At 42.3% G+C, this 15,270-nt stretch overlaps 1 protein-coding gene across 31 annotated transcripts in view; it reads left to right on the forward strand.

Annotated features, from left to right (window-relative positions):
* The first annotated feature begins 493 nt into the window (after positions 1-493).
* PKP4 (plakophilin 4) overlaps positions 494-15,270 on the forward strand; it is a 229,254-nt gene continuing 214,477 nt past the window's right edge. For 14 of the 31 annotated variants that reach the window (XM_077956242.1, XM_077956238.1, XM_077956244.1 and 11 more), the window contains exon 1: positions 1,041-1,916. The gene's annotated coding sequence lies outside the window, so the exon portion shown is untranslated. 31 annotated transcript variants of the gene reach the window in all.

The following is a 15,270-nucleotide window of genomic DNA, read 5'->3' on the forward strand; positions in this document are numbered from 1 at the left end:
GGATGGGGTGCAGACTCACCTGGAGAAGCAGAAGCTGCACACATGTCAAAGGTCAAAGGGCATAGCCTCAGGGACTCCCCACACGCAGGAAAAGTGAAACGCCCATTCCTGGGCTCTCACCGTCAGGGGTACGTCTAAGGGCTCAGCTGTTCCTACCTTTGATACCAGGGACAAACCCTACCAGGCACAGTTGGGGTTGGCAGTAAGGCAAAGGAAAACCTGCCCCAGATTTCAGAGCCAGCGCTGGGGAATCTCCCTGTCCTCTCCGCCACCCCCTCCCGCGCCCGAGACCTGAGACACCTTCAGCCTCACACCCACCTTCTCCAGGCCCTCTTGCGCTGAACAGCATCGGTCTCTATGGCGACCTGAAACCGCAGCTCCCATTGGCCCGTTCAATATGAGGGCCGGGCCAATGGGGAGGGCCAGCCCTCTCCTTCCCGCCAATGGGGTGGCGGGAGCTGGCCCGGGGACGGCGGCGTGCTGACGTTCCCGGGAGCCCGGGGCTGGCCGGGCGGGAGGGCTGGCGGCCAGGCGGGCGGCGGCGGCGGCCTCTGGGCAGTAGAGGGGGCTCCGGGGCTGAGTCCGCGTCGACGCCGGCCGCGGAGGCGGCACCATGGGCAAGGGGTAGAGGGGCAAGTTGGCCACCGCCGCCGCCGGGGGTGGTGGGAGAGCCGCTCCGGGGGAGGGGGCGGGTGGGGGAGGGAGGGGCGGGCAGCCGCGCGGCCGCGGCACTTTTTTAATTTTTGCGGGTGCCGCAGCGGCGACCCCTCGGCGCCGATGTCCCTGATCCCTGGAGCGACGACGGCCGCAGCCTAAGCTGGAAAGTAAGTGTGTGGGCTCGCGGGAGGGCGCGGAGACTCCTGCCCACGAGACCCTCGGCCCTCGCCCCGAACACGCGCCGGGGCCGGGACCTGCGCACCGGGGGCTGGGGGCCTCCCTCCCGCTGCCCCGTCCCCAGCGCCTGGCGGCCGCCGCGGCTTTCCTGCCCCGCCTCGTGTTCCTGCCCGCACTCGCCTGCTGCTCCCCTCCCCCCGGCAGGCGCACAAGTTTCACCCTCCATTTGCTTTTCCCGGCGATTCCTCTCCCTGGTCTCCCGTACGCGCCGCGCACGACCTCTGCCTACGCTGGGCTGTGTGGATCAGGAGCCCCCAGCCCCGAACTTGAGCGCCGCGCTGAGCCTTGCTGGACGCCCTCGCGGCGGCTTCCCCGCTGCCTGCCGCCCCGCGGCCCCTGCGCCCCCGACACCACAGGACGCCCGCCCTCCTCAGCCCTCGGGGCTGGCTGGCTGTCGTTGCAGCCCCAGATCCTGCACCTTGGCCCCCTCCCCGTCTTCCCACGCCCCTGCTGCCCGCGCGGTCTTGCGTTTGTCCCCGAAGTCCTGCACTCCTTGCCGGTCCTGCCCACCCCCTCTGCCCAGTGCGCCCCTCTCTACTGGCCGCGGATCCTCACGCTCCACCCCTCCCGGCTTCCCAGCCCGGAGCCTCGCCGCTGCCCTCCTGCGCCGCCGCTTCCTCCTCTCCCTGCCAGGAGTTGAAGCGGAGCTGCGGCACCTCCCTGGCGGATCTGGTATCCCCCCCACCGGCTGCTGAGGCTGCCGGCCCTCTCCCCTGGACCGCCACCCGGAGAGCGAGCGGCAGGGCCGGGATTTGGCTGCGTGTTGGCTGAGTGCGACACACCGCGAGCGCGGGCAGTGGAGGCGCCGCGGCGGCCGTGGCCGCTCGGGGCGCAGCGGTAGTCAGGTGTGTGTGTACAGCGGGGGACGCGCGCTGCCGGCTCCTGGGCTGGCGACAGATTGTGCAGGAATGCGAGGAATGCACCAGGGGCAGAGTCCACACAGCCCGCCGCGGCTGCACTAGCGCCTTCCCTCCCCAGCTCTCGCCGCGCAGCCAGAGGTCACCGGAGCATCTTCGGAGCTGGTGAGCCTCATTCCTCTCCTCTTCTCCCTTTGCTTCCCTCCATGCGGCAGAGGGGAAGCGCGGTAATTCTTTGGGGCTCCAGCTAGCATTTCGTCTGGGTTTTTGCTTCATTGGTCTTCAGAACCGTGAATTTGGGGCCAATGACTCTGTAGCCAAGGTTATTGATCATTGCACAAGGCTGTTTGCAAGTTTGGTGTGCAAGGTTTGGATAGTGCCTGGTTTTTACCAGGGTTTTCTGAAAACCAGCAGGAACAGGGGACCTGAAGGTTCTTAGAGTAATGAGCTTGGGGCCAACATATTTTAGCTCTATCAAAAAAATGCCTGTTAGTGCTTATGGACGGGCATGTACTGCAAGAGAGATCTTGAATGCATCACTTTGGTATCCTAAGAAGTGTAATTTTTTCCCTCGTCATACTGGTCGGTGTTTAGACCTCGTATAATACATAATGAATAGAAACAGAGAAGCACTGTTTGGTCAGCGATGGGACAGATAGAACTGTCTGGTACAGTTAAATTCGGGGCGTGTCAGTTACCATTGAACTGACACGGGGACACCACAATCATGTATATTTCAAGATGTTATTTATTAGTGGAGGTCTCAGTTCTTTGTTACTGAGTTTGACTGAAAAAAAAAATGCTGCCCTACAACTTTTAAAGAACGGTAATTATTTACGTGTAAAATCAATGATGGTCAGTATGCATTTTTGGTCAAATTTTGTTTTCCTTAATACGGGAGAGCAAAATTTTGACAGAAAATGGTTCGCGAGAATTGAGCTTAGATTCTTTTTATTTTAAAAGAGAAACTAGAAGAATGCTTGTCTTCTTGAATGCAGTATATTGCTGTGAGAGTATCTTCGTTTTGGTGCCTGTAAAACAGTTATGGAAAATAGCAACATGAAAACGAGAACAACTAATGTCTGAAATAAGTGTTTCCGGATGTTGAAAAGCATCGTATGTGTGTTTTTATTTGACACAATTTGCTTGGAAGGTTGCATTTATGACAAACCTCTATGCACCTGGTTATTTTATGTCAGATTCAGTAAAATAATAAGTCAGTTGTCTGACCAATCAGCTTTCTTCCAACACCTACTTTGTGTAGATCAAGGACATCGAAAACTATCAAATAGGAACCTTTAGTTAAGGACTCAACAGAAAGGAAAAAAAATAGAAAAAAAATATTTTGCACTCAGAAAGATTTATCTTTTGGTTGCTACGTTGTTTTTCAGCTGTGTGCATAATCAGTGAATCTTCTAATTTAGAGGTTTAATTTGTGTCCAGTAACACTATGGAGGATATTGGGAGGTGTTTGTAAATGCTAACAGGAAACTTTTATTATGTAACAATATCATATTACAGCGGAGTTTAACCCATGCTTAACCCGTGCTTATTTGACTTGATGTCAAGATGAGGAAGTAAAAGCAAATTTAGTTTCCCTGCCGCATTAGAAATTGAAAACCCTCTTCAGATGTATGGATCACACACACACACACACACACACACACACACACAATTGGCTGTGCAGATAGTTTTGCCTGCTTCAGTTAAAGGTAACCTTTCGGTTAGAAATGCTTTCTATTTGTTACAGATATTTGAAGAGAGGAAGTTTTTCAACTAGTGATCCTACACAATTGAAAATAACCGAAATCATATTTTGACCAAAGTACATTCCCTCCCCACCCCCTACTATTATGTAAGGAGAGGGTGCTGCATCTGGCGTCTTATATATTATACTGAAGAGTCTAAGTTGGAGAAGTGAAGAATCCAGTTATTTTAATTTTTACCTGTATTGTTTTTGGAGGGAGGTAAGGGAGCAGAGAGTATTGATGGAAAACAAGGGAAGAAGAAACTAGGGGCAGCTAGTATTCAACCAGAAAGTAAAATTACATACTTTATTGCAACAATAACGCATTTATAAGCTGAATAAATCAAATCTAATTTTGTGACTAGTTCTGACATAATATGAATTTAAAGAAACTACTACCAAATTCAGTTTAATAAAAACTTTAGCACTTGTATGACCTTGAGTATTTGGATTAGGTTTAAATCAGAATCGCAGTTTTCTTCCTTTTCTTGTAAATAGGCAAAGTAAATTTAATGTAAAAATTTGAAACTCACTTTAATTTTTAAAGATGAGTAATTTCCATGCTGTTACTCAGGGATCAATTTAAATAATATTCATACCCTGGATGATGCCAACCATCAGGTAAGTCTAGCCTCTTACCTGACTCTTTTGAAGTATTAAGGTATTTCGAGAATGCTCTGTAATCGAATGTGTTTTTTTTCTATTTCAATTGAGCAGTAATTCCCTACCTTGCTTAATTCTAAAATGAACATCATATCTTCATTCTTAAATGGAAGGTAAAATAGAGGTTATTATAGGGTTATTTTAGGGCATAAATGCCTATGGAATTGCACGTCAGTTTGGGAAGTTTGCCTTCACGCCTTCAAGTGTATAGGGAGATAAGTACTCCTTCAATGTGTGAAATGATTCTGTAGTGCCCATCCTGCACTAAAGGGGAAGAAGAATCTGAAACATAACACCAGTGGACTAGGTATGTTTGGAAAATTAAATAACTGTTTCACAGCCAGACAGTACTACAGACAACTGCAAATAGAGAAAAGAAGGAAAACTTTTAAGATACATGGATGTAAGCTTTCTTTCTTACATCAGTGGAAGTGATGATAGCAGTCAGCAGGTCAGTTCGATGCTCAGTGATAAGAAATAACAGGGTTATTTCAGGGTAGGGTAATCAGGCCCTGAGTTGCCAAGAACGTACTTGCTGGTTTCAGTTCAGAAGCTGCACAACATTCAAATATTTCTTACATTGTCACTTTAATAATTCAGTGGAATTATCTTAATTTAGTGTGCTATGTTACCATTACTAAATTGGGGATGTTACATGATGGTGATCTTCAGTTAAACTCAGGAATGTTGCAGACATTTTCTTCATCATTGACCTGTTGTTTTTTCCTTTTCATAATTCAGATTTATTTAATATACCAATAAATGTTGGCTATATCACTGATCATTTTATTATTCAGAGTCTTGATAACATTATAGTTTATTATGACTCATATATAATGATTCATTGCAGCTGAAAAAATGTCGTTAGGGATTGTATTGTGAGATATTATTACTACTAAATATATAAATTAAAATATAGAAGTGTCTGAGTTATTGTAAGTCATGTGATTGCAAAGCATTTTTCCTGAATGGAATAATGCCTGGTGGTTGGGTGGGTGCCAGTCCAGGTAGCTAGATATAGAATGATACAGTCCTCAAAAAATCCCGAACTCACAATGTAGGGTAGGGAGAAAGGGGGCCAGGGGAAGCACCTTTCTTTGACATCCGAGGCATGTTTGACTTCTATAGTTTCCTCTCCACTAAATATAAATTTGGTGAGTTGCAAATATTCAATGGTGTTAGTACTGCTCTTCCTTAATCTGTGCCCCTAAACTGCCCCCACCACCCCGCCACAACACACACACACTATGCCATCACCACATCTGTCAACTTGGCAAGGCAGAGGAAGCTGCTTGTGGTCTGAGGCCATGTGCATAACCTGTAGACATTGGTGTCCTGTATTCCAGGTTGAATTTAAAACAGGTGTGGGATTTGACACAAAAATGATACTGTATATGAAAGTTAGGTAAAATGTGTATTTGAAATGAGGCTATCAGGGTACTATGCAGACTTTTGGGGCCTGGCCGGAAACTTGGAATGCAGTTTTTCATAGAAACCCACAATCGGTTTACAAATAGACTTTTGAAACACTGGCTAGGTGGTATGTGAAGTTTTGTCCCATTGCAAGCTGTGTTTTAATTGCAAGCATGAGGGAGGTAAAAAGTATCCCAAATCAGAAATTAGGAGATCTGCCATTAAACCTTATTACCTTGACAAACCATTTAACATTTGGATGATAGTTTCCTCCTTTTAAAAATACAGTTTGGATTATATTGATCTAAGTTACATTTTAGCTCAAGATTCCTGAAGTTCACAGTGGTTTTAAAAAATTTTTCTTAAGAAAGAAAGAAAAAAAAACTTTTCCAAGCTTGAATATACTGTTCCCTCTTGTACCTCAAATCATGACAGCAAGGAAGTTGCATTTCTCTTTTGAGACTTTGAACCTTCTTCACATTCATTTTTAATTGTTTTGTTTTGTTTTAAAACGATATCATTTTGGGAAATGAGGGTAAGGGATGAAGCACATGTTTTCAAAGTCTTGCTACCTCTACCCTAGTCCAAGATTACATATGGTAGTTTTGGCCAGGGAAAGTGCTTGAGATTTCACCTTTACATTCAGTGAGGCTCATGAAGTGTCATTAAGGTAGTGAGATGTCATGGTTAGCAACCTTACTGTCAGGGTCCAGTTCTGGCACTGCAACTTGCTAGCTGTGTAACCTGGCAGATTGTATAAACTCTATGGTCCTCGTTTTGCTCATCTGTAGGATGGAGTGATAAAAGTACCCACTTCATATGGTGGTTGTGGAGATTAAATGAATTAATACATGTGAAGTGCTTACAACAGGAGCTGGCTCAGAGCCAGCACTTAATACATTTAAATCATTATTTTTACATTGTGGTGCTTTATGATGGTTTCTGCCGCATTTACCAAATGCCAGGGAAATTATTGGCTTGCTTTCTGTGTGGGTTTTGTCAAAATGATTATGGATTTCAACAGGATATTTCAGGGAAGAAATAAACTGCTGAAGAGAACCATTATGAGCTTGATAGTTTGCAGGACATTGTCTGTAAGAAAGAGAATCCAGCACAGTAATTAAGGGCCTTTTTAAGTAAGGAAGTTGTAGCTTCTTGTGGTAGGTAATACTTGGAGAGGCATTAACCACTACTAGCCAACAAGTATAAGAGAATGTATACAATTATTGCATTTGTAATCCCAGGTAGTAGTCATTTTATAAAATGTCTTTGCTAGTCAGTACATGAATAAAGCATTAGAAACTGTTGATCATTTAACGCCATTTGCCCAAATGCAGCTTATAAGTTAACTCTTTAAGCTGGCTTTTCTGTCTGAAAGTGATCACAGTTGAAAAAATAAATAAATGGATATTTGAAATCAGCAGGAGACTCCCAAATCAAGAAAGGCTAGAAAAGAGGAAGGAGGTTTGGAAGATACATGATGTAAATCAACAGACAGTGGTTAAACAGATATCAAGAGGCTCTAGTTCTAGTCCTGGCTTTGCCACTGTGCAGGTGTGTGTCCCATGAGCAAGTCATTTAACTCTCGTGGGCTTTAGTTTTCTTGTCTATAAAATGAGGGAGCTGGTCCAGATGCTCTCTAGAGTCCTTCTAGTACTTACATTTCGCAACTCTTAGAACATCAAGCCGTTACATTTTTTCCTCAGCAAGAATGTACTGTCTTCCCAAGGATTTATGACAATTTACCCTTTGGGATAAGGAGAGAAAATTGAAGTTGTATACTTGAAATTCTCAGCTCTTGAAAATATAAGTGTCGCAGCCAGACAAACCTGTGACCCCTTTGTGGCTGAGTCAGTGGCTCCGTGTCTTGTGCGATGGTGGTGTGAAGTGCTCCAGGAGTGAGGATCCTTGGGGCTCCTAGGGGCAGGAGCTGAGCAGTGAGCCTTTGTGGAGCTGCACATCTGCAGTTTGTCACAGCCCTGCCTTCTGGGACTCATTTGTCTACAACCAGTCCCCTGTGCACACTGGAGACTTCACCTCTGATTGAGACTACATTTTCTAGAAGTTGGATAGAAACAAGAAAGGGGATTTAGGATGGTGATTAGAAGGGACTAGTCTTGTTACAGTGAGAATGACCCACTTCTTACTTGCTCAGATGGTTTGATTTGTCCTCAGAGAAGTTAAACAACTGACACAGAGTCGCTCCTTTGAAAACATTTTGTATGAATACTTTAGGTTCATAGGGAACTCACTAATCCATATCTCATAGAATATAGGTACTTTTCATTCAACTCTAATTATTACATATAGACAATCTACCAGTGTTCAGAAATTGTGGCACATTTCATGAGGATAATTTTTTACTTGGATTTGTGCTCTTCTATAAAAAGTAATTTAAAAATTCAGTGATGAAAGTTTCTTCTAGACCCTGTTCTCTTCCTTTGTGGAGGAAAAAAAGTCCCTATAGAACTCTAGTATGTATAAATCTATAAAACAATTTTTAAAAAGTATTGAGGTTAGCTCTTCCCCTTTGCTAATGCAATAAGGACATTATTTGCAAAGGGAAGCATTAATTATACTACTATTGTATGCAGTATTAAATGAATTGTCAATGTCATGATCAAAGTAAACCCTTGAAGAACTGTCTGTTGTTCCCAGATCTTCATGAGAATTGTAAACACTCATGTAAAACAAACCATTATTTACCACTTTGCAGTAAAATGGATCATGTGTTCTGACACCTATACCCTGGGTTGAGTGGGAAACAGGGACTGTTTGATGAATTAAAGGTAACTTTATTCCTGTATACCACTAGGGGTGCAAGTGAGGGGACTGTAGACAATTATTACTTTAGATATTTGTTGGAGTCCTACTGTGTGTAAGGTATTGTGTTTCATTTTGCATACTTATTTAAAACCATACTACTTATTTGAAATGATTCATTTTAGTTCATTTTAACCAACATTTTTTAGTCCCCTACTCCATATCAGACTCTGATAGGCCTTATGGCCAAAAAGATGACTTCCTCCAGGGATACTTACTGTTTGTGTTAGATTCAGTAATGGGAGTCTCAGTCTTTAAGGAATCCATGATACATTTTTCAATCTGGTTGGGAAAGATAAGACACCTAAGGTGGTAGAGAAGGTTGTCCTAGAAATGTTGGTATATAAATAAACATGTAAAATTGTTTCATAAGTATTAAGGATGAGCTATAAAATAACCAGGTTTTAGCTTATACTTCTACTTGCTTCGTTTTGTATTACATGATAAATTACCCGATTCTGGAGATAGGCATTAACCACTCTCATTAGCTTTCTTTGGGATAAGTCTGCACCAAAGATAAGTAGTGATTTCAAAACAAATTTTAATCATGAACTTGATTTATTTTGGCTGTATCTCTTGAAACACTTTACCATATAGCCTGTGTGAAATAATTAATCATAATGACAATACATTATTTACAAGAAACCATAATTTATGCCTTAAGATCTGCCATTTTATTAAGTTCTTATTTTTATTTTTCATACAGCAGTATTTTGGTTTATTGTGTTTTTTGCTTTTCTTGTATTCTCTATGTTTGTGTGTCTTTATAAGCCCAATCTTACTGTTGAAAACATTCCCTCCCATTGTTATGAATAAACAGAATGTTTTAAAATCTCTTGTGACATATGCTAGAATAAATGGTCTCACTGACTCTTGCCTTGAATCTCAGAATGATGCACTGATGGGAATTTTTCACTTACTGTCAGTTTGTCGATGACTACATAAGCAGCAAGTCTGTTTAAAAAAGGCACTGAATAAGGAATCAGAAAATCGAACTGGACTTCACAAGAACTATTAATGCTATTAGTCTGAGACTTGTGATAAACAACTCAGATGTTAAAGGTCTAATTCATACTGTTAATAGATGAAAAATAAGTGTCAGTCTGAAATCTTTGGATAGTATATTGGCAAGTGTCAATCTTCCAAAATATGGTTTAGAACTGTGAATATAATTTTCATAGAAGCAACATTAATCCGTAAATCTCCCATCCTATAGTGTAACTAGAGTATATCAGTTCCATGGGAACATAGTCCTGCTCTAAGCTACTCAATAGCAGGGACTTTATCTTTCTACGTGACTTAATCTCAACCTCCAGCGGTTCTACATACCTTAAGTGAATAAATGAGTTTGACTTCTACTTTTGAACACCTTCACCTACTACTCTTGGATAATCTTGTCTGTCTGTGCCTAATACTTATCCTCTGTCCTTTTGTAAATTGGTCTGAGACCCTAATACCATTTATCCTGCATGTTTCAAAGGAAAAAACTATTTAGACTTTAAAAAAAATGCTTTTGTAATAAAACTTGCTAGATAAATAATTCATTATACCACATTCCTTAGTAAAGAAATTAATGGCCAGGTGCAGTGGCTCAAGCTGTAATCCCAGCACTTTGGGAGGCTGAGGCAGGTGGATCACTTGAGATTAGGAGTTCAAGACCGGCCTGGACAACATGCTGAAACCCTGTCTCTACTAAAAATACAAAAAAGAAAAAAAAAACTTTGGCAGGCGCCTGTGGTCCCAGCTACTTGGGAGGCGGAGGTGGGAGAATCACATGAACCCATGAGGCAGAGGTTGCAGTGTGCAGAGATTACATCACTGCACTCCAGCCTAGGTGACAGAGCGAAACTCCATTTCAAAAAAAAAGAAAAAGAAAGAAAAGAAATTAATTAGAAGATTATAAACAGATTGGTTCATGTTCATTTTAACCTTAATTGCCTGGATTGTAACCACAGTGAGATGAGTTTTCATAATGCTCTTTATCGTACTATTACTAGGCACCCATCAAGCACCAAGACTAAACTAAGCTTTGAAAGTGTGGTGTTGAGCAAACTTTCTGTATCCATACCTTTTGTGAATCAGTAATATCTTTGTATAGTCAGCTGAAGAAGACAGAAGTAGATATAATTTAAAGCACATGAAGTTTTTCAAAGGGGAAATGTTACAAAAATGCTAAGGGTATTATTGGTACTATAAAATTACATAAATGTTAAGAGTAACGAAATGAAATTTTGTAGCTTGTTTTGACCTAGTTGGTATAGTAAGTAAACCTTTGTTTGGTCTTAATATAGTAGATAGAAATATTCTTATACATTTTGGTTGTCCCTTTCCCAACCTCATATAATTACTGTAATAAAATTTACAGAAAGAAAGATCCTGTGTACCCTTTATATCGTTTTTCCCCAATGGTAACATCTTGCAAAACTGTAATACAGTGTCACAACCAGGATATTAACATTGATAATATCAAGATACATAACATTTCCATCACCACAAAGCTCATCTCCCCTACCCTCATCCCCTCCTAAGTCTCTGGCAACCATTCATTGTTCATCACATCTATAGTTTTGTCATTTTAAGAATGCTAGTGGCGTACACCTGTAGTTACAGCTACTGAGGAGGCTGAGGTGGGAGGATGGCTTGAGCCTGGGAGGGCAAGACTGCAGTGAGCCATGATCTCACCACTGCACTCTGTCCTGGATGAAAGAGTGAGACCCTGTCTCCAAAAGAAAAAACTGTGGGCACGATGGCTCACTCCTATTATCTGAGCACTGTGAAAGGCTAAGATAAGAAGATTGCTTGAGGCCAAGAGTTCAAGACCAGCCTAGGCAACATAGGCAGACCCTGTCTCTAAGAAAAATTTTAAAAATTAGCTGCATGTGGTGGCAGGTGCCTGTAGTCTCAGATAATTGGGAAGCTGAGGCAGAAGGATTGCTTGAACCCAGGAGGTTGAGGCTGCAATGAGTTATGGTAGTACCACTGCACTCCAGCCTGGCCAATAGAGTGAAACTCTAGCTCCAAAAAAAAAAAAAAAATTATATAAATACGTTGATAAAGTATGTAACTTTGGCTTTTTTTTCCCATTCTGCATAATTCTTTGGAGATTATTCTAGGTTCCTGCATGTATGGGTAGTCTGTTCTGTTTTATAGCCAAGTAATATTCCATAATATAGATGTACCATAGTTTCCTTAACCATTCACCTGCTGTTTCTAACTTATAGCTACTACAAATAGAGTTACTATGAATATGTATGTACAGTTTAGCATAAGTATACTTTTCTCTGGGGGAACGCCCAGGAATCCAATTGCTGCATTGAATCATAATTTTTATTTTTATTTATTTATTTATTTTATTTTTTGTGAGATGGAGTCTCACTTTGTCACCCAGGCTGGAGTGCAGTGGCGCGATCTCGGCTCACTGCAAGCTCTGCCTCCCGGGTTCAGGCCATTCTCCTGCCTCAGCCTCCCGAGTAGCTGGTACTACAGGCGCCCGCCACCATGCCTGGCTAATTTTTTGTATTTTTAGTAGAGACGGGGTTTCAACATGTTAGCCAGGGTACTCTCGATCTCCTGACCTCGTGATCTGCCCGCCTTGGCCTCCCATAGTGCTAGGATTAAAGGCCTGAGCTACCGTGCCCAGCCCGAATCATAATTTTTAAAGCTTTCTTTCTAAATTATGCGCTGAATTATGTGAGACCTCAGTAATCCAGCCATCTTTATCAATGTGTTGGTGAATTAAAATAAAGAATTTTATAAGTTAGATTTATAGCTTGGTAAATTACAAAAACTTATCTATAAAATCAATCTTTTATCTTTTGTTACTGTTTTATAAGTAGTAATTCGCACAGGTTTACCTTATTTTTTAGCAAAAACCCATTGATTTTAAGTAGAATTCGTGAAGTTGATTTGTAACTTGGCTTTAGGATTTGTTTGGTTTTGTTATATTTTATTTTGTTTTAGATAGCAGGCACATTTCATTTTCTGTAACAGTATTATATTTTAAAATATAATCATTAATGTTGACTCTTTCAGAATTTCACCTGCCATATGATCATAGGTAATATTCTTACAAAAAAATGTTGATAGTGCACCAAGCTAACAGGCAAGGTGAGGATGTAAAATGAAGACAGTATTCTCCTGTGTGATTGGAATTAATCCAGTCATTAGGTTGAAGCCAATAAGCATACATGATACTTTAAAAGGTGAGGATTGTTTCATTCCTAGAAGAAAAGAAATTAGACATTTTCTCTTCTTATTCTTCGAGACAGGGTCTCACTCTGTCACCCAGGCTGGAGTGCAGTGGCGGTACTCTTATAACTCACTGCAGCCTCAAATTCCTGGGCTCAAGGGACCCACTCGCCTCAGCCTTCTGAGTACCTGGGACTACAGGCACATGCTACCATGCCTGACTGATTTTTTTGTTTTTGTTTATTGTAGAGGTGAGATCTGGCCATGTTGCCCAGACTGGTCTCAAACTCCTGGCCACAAGCAATCCTCCCGCCTCAGCTTCCCAAAGTGCTGGGATTACAGGCATGAGCCACCATGCCTAGCCAGAAAATACGGTTGTGTGTGTGTGTGTGTGTGTGTGATGGAGCCTTGCTCTGTTGCCCAGGCTGGAGGGCAGTGGGGTGATCTCGGCTCACTGCAACCTCCGCCTCCTGGGTTCAAGCTATTCTCCTGTCTCAACCTCCTGAGTAGCTGGGATTACAGGCGCATACCACCATGACCAGCTAATTTTTGTGTTTTTAGTAGAGATGGGGTTTCGCCATGTTGGCCAGGCTGGTCTCGAACTCCTGACCTCAGGTGATCTGCCTGCCTTGGCCTCCCAAAGTGCTGGGGTTACAGGTGTGAACCACCACACCCGACCAGAAAGGACATTTTCTAAAGTGATTTTCTTATCCCCTCCTTCCCACCATGCTTTTTGTGTGACTGTTGTATATACCTCTGCCAGAGAAATATGTTGAAATTGCATCTGGCTAAATAAAGTCTTCATGATTGATACTTTGGTTACTTTTTATTAATGTCTTTTCTACCTTGAAGGTCAAATCTGTTTATTTTCATAGTTTAAAATACCATCAGATTATTTAACGAGCTTTATACTCTGTTCAGTATTAATTTTATGTTCATTTTAATATTTTTATTATCATTACTTCAGTCTTCCAAAATCCTAGCTGAAAAGGTAAGTGGTGACTGTAATCAGTCCTAAAATACGGCTATACAGTAACATTCATTTTTAATATAGTGCTTTTAAGGATTTGATCCTTTTTCTATATTTGAATGATATAACCTCAGCATTATTTACTTTCACAGAAATATGATCCTCCCAATAAGTCGTGTATTTCCTGAAGGTTTTTCTGTGATTACGTATTATGTCCTTCTCTGCCTGGTGAGCCCTTCTTTTTCTTCTTTGGGGTCTAACTCAATGACCCCTCTTTAATGAAGCTCTCCCTGGCCCTTTGCTCTGCCACACTCCAGATTTCAACCTTCCCACCTGTGCTTGTCATCACTCTGCACATAACTCTGCTTTGAACACTTGTCACATTGTGAATAGTTTCTGTGTCTCTTTCCTGGCCATGTTGTGAGCTCTCAGCAGGTTAGAACTGTGTCATAGCCATCACTGTATTTCTCTCGTGTAGCAGTATTCCTAACATGTAGTAAGCAACAGGTGCTTTCTTTGAGTGAATGAATAATTAAATAATTTGTTTACAACCTTAGTTATCCCCTTCTCTTCTAACCTTACGTGGCTCCCCATTGTTTGCCCTGCAGGATCATATTCAGATTCTCCAGCGACCTACCATATAAGGCCCATTACAGTCAAAACCTAATTACTCTCCTTCCTGAACCCTCCACATCAGCAAGACTAGTCTCTACTCATTGTTCTCTGTCTCCCTCCACTCCGGGTTCACATCTTCATAGTCCTTCAAGACCTAGTTCAAATAGATACTCTAATAGTATCTAACTTTTTTTCTGGTAGAAGGAAACAAAGAACAAAGAGCTCACTCTGATGACAACAAGAACAAAAAATACCACACATTCTGCTAATTCATGATTTTCTTCAACCCATCAGAGAGCTGATATCTCAGTATAACCAATTAGCCTGAAATCTAAGGAAGGAAAGGCAGCTCCAAGGTTGGGCTTGCTTACCTGGGACAGATGATGCTGGACACTAGTAAGAAGAACTGAGTTAAAAATGTTTAGCAAATTGCTAAGTGTTGAATGTGGGCAGGCAAGAGAATACAGAACCCCATAGGGCATCAGTTGGGGGGTGAATTCATACCCCTTGAGGGCTCTTCTACATGGACCTCCCCTGTTGCTAATTTAAAAAAGATTGGCCAGAGTCCTGAGAAGGCCTCCCACTGAGTGTGGGCCTGGGGAGGGGAGCAGCAGCCTAAGGACAGAAAGGCAAAAAACCCCAGTCTTCCTTAGGGCACTAGTGAAAACCATTGAGAGTGAAAATTTCTGAGAGTATTGTTAAGCCATGCAATTCAAAAACAGCATGCTTGCTACAAACACAGCTTCAACGCCCATTCAGCCCAGCCACCAACCTAAGCTCCTCCTCAACAAACACTATGCACCCACCATGGGCAGAGGAATCTCTCAGAGCCTTGGAGGTGAAGGAGAGAGAATGATGGCCCAAGATAAGGTTTTGGTTGAAAAAGTTTTAGGATAGAGAGGACTTAAGCATGGTAATGGATAGAGTGAGGAAAGCCAAAGAATAGAATTAATAGAAATCAGGGAGTAAGGAGGATAGGTTGTAAATCATATAGCATGAATTTTCTTCCTGAATGTTTCATCAATGTAGATGCTTAGGCATGCAAGTTTAATTTTTGTTTAAAATGGGGGAAAAACCCTACATGAATAGATTCCTGGATT

This window comes from Macaca mulatta, chromosome 12, assembly GCF_049350105.2.
Source record: "Macaca mulatta isolate MMU2019108-1 chromosome 12, T2T-MMU8v2.0, whole genome shotgun sequence".
Classification (NCBI taxonomy): Eukaryota; Metazoa; Chordata; class Mammalia; order Primates; family Cercopithecidae; genus Macaca; species Macaca mulatta.